Raw genomic sequence first — 5,415 nt, 5'->3', positions numbered from 1 at the left:
AAGGCAATATCATATCTCTTATGCAGCTGTTATGAATTTCCACTTGAAATAACATATTTTAAGCCTGTGTTCCTATTTTTTCCAAGTCTGGATTTGATATCAAACTCCATACTATTACAGCAGTGGGCAAGTGTGTTTTGTAAAATTTCACCCGTGTTTCTTATAATAACAAGAACTCATTTATCTTGTAAGAAAAATGATCCCTCTTCCTTGAAGTTTCATCATGAATTTCTCTGGTTTTATCACCAAGTCAACATGGGGCTATTACCCAAGGCTTTTTGCACCACTGTTACAAGTGAACTCTACTTTACAAGATCAGTAGCTATAGACACTACATTGCATAGAATGTTCATTTCAGTTTGAAGGTCAAGGGTGAGGTTTCTGCCCCAAAGCCCATAACTTTCCACAGCACAGGCCATGTGTTCAGCATTAGATTCATATTTTAGATCGTGAACAAAACCAAAACACTGCAGATGAATATTCAAGATAAATTAAACAAAGACAAATATTAACCTATGGTCTCAACACACATAGTCTGAGAACACTGTAAGGACAGGGAACACACGTATTCATAATTATAATAGACACTTTAAACAGTGCATGTAGGAGAGATGATTATTGGAAAAGGAAGAAAATGGAGGAAGGAAGTGGAAAAAAGGAAGAGAAAGGAGGAAGGGAAGGAGAGAAACAGGGAAGAAAGAGAATCAGAGTCAACACCCACATGCAACAACTCACTTAGGTTTACCACTCATTTGCTGCTGGTCCACCTGTCCTTAAACTCTGATGCTATTTGTTTTGATTTATAACCTTTGTCAAACCTGACTTTGACCTGGGCTCCTGGCTTTATTTTCTTTTACTGCTGATTTTGTCTTTTGTAATACAATCTTACTAGTTGGTGGTTGGGCCTGTGATCTCTAATTACTATCCTTAGTCTGCCGTTCAAGTGGAATACTTTATTTTTTCCAGGTTCTTTTGTGTACATCATTGATTTAACTTGGAACTCTCTAAAATGGACTTTATCTAAATTTGCCATTTAAACAGAAACAGTCAAATCTCCTAATGCTGAATATTAACCTCACCATAAGTTCAACTAGCCCAGCTATTTCAAGAGAATTTATAGTCAGATTTCCCTGGAACTCTAAACTTTTAATTGCTCTGAAGGTAATTCCAAATGTTCTAATGAATCTTCAATAACAACCAATAGAACTCAAAAAGAAAAAAATGTTACATGCAATTTAGGAAGGATTTTCCCATCTGCACAAAAAGTAATTATCATGAAGGTTGTCTACACAGAGAACAGCTAAAGGTAAACAGAGGCTCTCTGACAGGTGAGCTTGTGTGCTTCCCACCCTTCCCTCTTTCTCCCCTCCCTCCCTCTCTCTCACAGACACCCAAACACCAACAAAAGTATTTGAAAGCTTTTCTTAGATTTAGGTAGTCAGTCTTTGATAGTAGTAAAAAGAATATAACCTTATGTTTCAAATCTGAGTTCATATTTTTATTTAATAATATGAGTTCATATTATTATGTGTATATGTATCTATGATTCTAAAACAATATATTGTTTTTTCTTTTCTTCCTTCCTTTTTTCCTTTTGTAGTACTGGAGTTGGAACCAGGGCTTCACAAATGCTAGGCAAGTGTTCTACTGAGCAACATTCCCAGCAAAATATATTGTTGTTGTTAAATAAAACTGAGATCAGAGACTTGGGAAGCCAAAGCAGGAGGATTACAAGTTTGAGGCTAGTCTCAGCAATTTAGCAAGATCCTGTACCTTATCTTTAACAAAACAAAACAGGAAAAGAGCTGGAGATGTACCTGGATTCAATCCCTAGTACTGGCAGGGATTAGAGGGAGGGGTTGAAAGAAAAGAAAACACCCTGAGAAATAGTCATAGTCAGAAATTTAGAGTAAATAAAAGAATAAAAATAACCTGTATTCTATTACCCTGAAATTAATGCTAAATCAAATTTTAACAGGTTTTTCTATTTTTATGTGATTTGCTGTTTTTAAGTGATTCTATGAGACTCTTATGTTTTTAACTTACATTTAAAAAGATGAACACACATTAAAAGTATGCATTTTACCTGTTTTTAATTGCTAATATCTAGTATGTATTTTATATCTACAAATAATAATAACTTACTATATTTTCTTTGCTTATTTTGTGTTGTGATAACCTGTGAACTTATTTAAATAATTGACTTTTGACTTGTTTAGAATGTTTCCACCTTAGTTACTTAACTTCTTGGTATTTTTTTTCTTCAAACCCTACAAAATGCAAAAAAAAAAAAAAAAAAAGAAGAAAGAAAGAAAGAAAGGTAGAAAAACTCAGAATCTCAAAAACCTCAAAAGGTAATTGTCAGACTACTTATACAGTGCACATAATAAGCATTAAATAAGCATAGATTCTTATCTTTTATTTTTCCTAAAGTGAGAACGTATTATTAACTTCCATACTCCTCCAAAGAGAAATTTATCAGCAGTAAAAAGAGAACATAAGTAAATATTTCATGCATTTTCAAACAATACTGATAATCTGGATAAATGAATAGTTGACTTTTCCTATTTGTACCGGGAATTGCAAACAAATTTAAGATGGCATATTAAATTCAATCAATCTGAATTGGAAATTGTGAGGTTATTTTTAGAGTACATTTAGAGAAAATGAAATTCAGTATTTCTATAAAGTGAAACTTATTTTTTTTATTAGTTGTTCAAAACATTACAAAGCTCTTGACATATCATATTTCTTACATTAGATTCAAGTTGGTTATGAACTCCCAATTTTACCCCAAATACAGATTGCAGAATCATATCGGTTACACATCCATATTTTTACATAATGCCCTATTAGTAAATGTTGTATTCTGCTACCTTTCCTATCCTCTACTATCCCCCCTCCCCTCCCATCTTCTCTCTCTACCCCACCTACTGTAATATAAGAGGTTGTGAGGGGAATGGGAAAATAAACAAGGAGAGAAAGGAATTACAGTGAAACTTATTTCAGAGAATATAATTAATTTTAGAAATTATTTTCAAAATTATAAGATTAGAACTATTTCAAAATTAAATTAATTTACTTACTCAAATTTTAAAATAATGTTATGCACATCCTTTCTACTGCAGACATATAATGGTTTTTAAATGCATAATTTACTCCTCCAAAAATGTATTTTGAATCTTAATTCAATTCACATTTTTTAAATTTTTTTGAAAGCTATGGTATAGACTATCTCAGAATATACAAAGTTTATTTTAGGACCACAATATTACCTTCTAGAATATCATCTTTTTAATCTTGATATTCCACGGAAATATATTTACATGTACTTTGAAATTAATCACGTAAAGACTTTTAACTAATTCTGTGAAGTTTTACTTATATACTGTATATTGGAATTTGGAGTGAATGAGTAATTGAAGAAGATAAAAATCACATCTTTGAATGTTCTATATTGCACTTGATTTAAGGGATCATTATAGAAACAGAACTGTCCCTAACAAAGACTTCAGAACCACTTAGCACAGAAATAGCCATCTGACAAACTAAAGGGGAAGAGCTAGATGACAACAAAAATTCAAAACTTAATACTGAAAAGCAATCACAAATACTGTCTTCTATACAATGCCCTGGCTCTTCTTTACATTTAATCCAATAAAAAATGCTTAAAATGATCTTACAAAGGAGGATGCCAAGGTTGTAAGAGTCAGAGTGAGGAGAGCCAAGAAAAATAATACTCAAAACTCAGAGATGACATTTCTAAAATGGGATCTAAAGTCAGAAGTAAAATTATGTTCATGAGTTGGAAGTACACAAAAGTCAAATATCAGGATGAATTAAATGGTTGATTAAAAGTGCAGAGATAAGATGACCTTGTAATTGTACCACTTTTGACTTCCACAAAGAAACATTTCATGCTCTAGCCAACTGGCACATGACCATTGTGAAAATCAACTGTAGGAAGCAAGTGAGTAAGACACAAATATAATAAACAAGCCATGGTGATAAGAGTGAAAAATTAAAAACAAAAGAGAATTCGTCCATCCATAGACTGGCAGGATACCTTCTATTTAGGCCCATTTGCACACTTCTGATAAACAACATTTTGGCCAAAGTGTCTTCTGTCTGTCCTTTAAAATCCTTTTATACCTGCCTGCTTTTCCTCTCTGTAATTTAATTGAATTAAAAATAAAATATTTGAGCATCAGTTGTCTGTTTATCCATCTATCTGATGTTGTTCTAAGGGGACAAAGAATACATATCTCAACAAGAAACTGTGTTCCTTCTAGGAAGTTGAAAGAGTGTGGGCAATAATACAAATGGATGTCACAAGGTGAGGAGTGAGATTCTTTACAAGGGCAGTGGAAGGAGAGATTACGTTCAGTTGAAGAGATTTAGAAAAGGCTTTATGAAGCAGGTGACATTTCAGAAACAACCTCAAAACATGTAAGATTTTGGTTAAGTGGAGCAAGGGAAGGGTTATTTTCTAGCGAGCATACAACCTATGAATCTGGTTGAATAATAGATAGGAGCTGGGTGTCAGAAAGGAGTCACCCATATGTGGCCAGGGTTTCACAAGCAGGAGCTAAGAAACTGCCTCAACATCTCTAGTGTCAATTTTATTCATTCCAAACAGAGATTTTGATGCACTTTCTAATGCTTTTTAATTTGTTCCCAACAGCTCTCGCATTTGGAAAACTGGAAATCAATCTTATGAAATAATGTTTTATTATTTCTAATAATAACTAGGATGTTTTTTAGGATCACATAAATCGAAATACTTTTCCTTTGTTGGCATCCTTTGGCTATCATTGGTTTAATAAACTTTCTAGAGCTATGCCTCTTTTACAATGTATCTTTTTGCAGTTCTTTCAAAAATTATTTATGCACATCAAGTAAGACATGAAGCCTTTTCTAAATCTTTTCAACTGCATGTAATTTCATGAAGACTTGACAATTTTCCATGTCAGAATTTAATCTTGCATTTCCTTATGTCATATCCTAAATGAAATATACAAATCATGTGTGTGTCCATGTGCTTATATTGACATGTGCTGTGATTTTCCAAGTCTTAAAGTCATGCATTGTGCTAGATTATTGAAATATTTAGATATACATTCTAATTCATTTCCCAATTGAAAATATTTTAAGTCAATTAGAAAGTAAATTACATTTACCAGATATAGCTTCATAGGAGATTTTGGAAAGTTCTCTGCTTATAATTTTCTGAAGTATCTAGAGTGCCTCTCTGACTCTAGAGAGACACAATCTTCTGTCCCTCCTAATATGAATTAGATAATTCCATTGCTCTGTAGATGTTCTGAAGGCTAAAGACTCTTAATGCTAAATTTATTGAGAGAATAAATCCCATTTTAGCTGTCTTGTCTCTGCCCTTTGGGTGAACAGAGACCA

This window comes from Ictidomys tridecemlineatus, unplaced genomic scaffold (assembly GCF_052094955.1).
Source record: "Ictidomys tridecemlineatus isolate mIctTri1 unplaced genomic scaffold, mIctTri1.hap1 Scaffold_307, whole genome shotgun sequence".
Lineage (NCBI taxonomy): Eukaryota > Metazoa > Chordata > Mammalia > Rodentia > Sciuridae > Ictidomys > Ictidomys tridecemlineatus.
The sequence above is the reverse complement of the archived record's forward strand: the minus strand, read 5'-3'. Positions refer to the sequence as shown.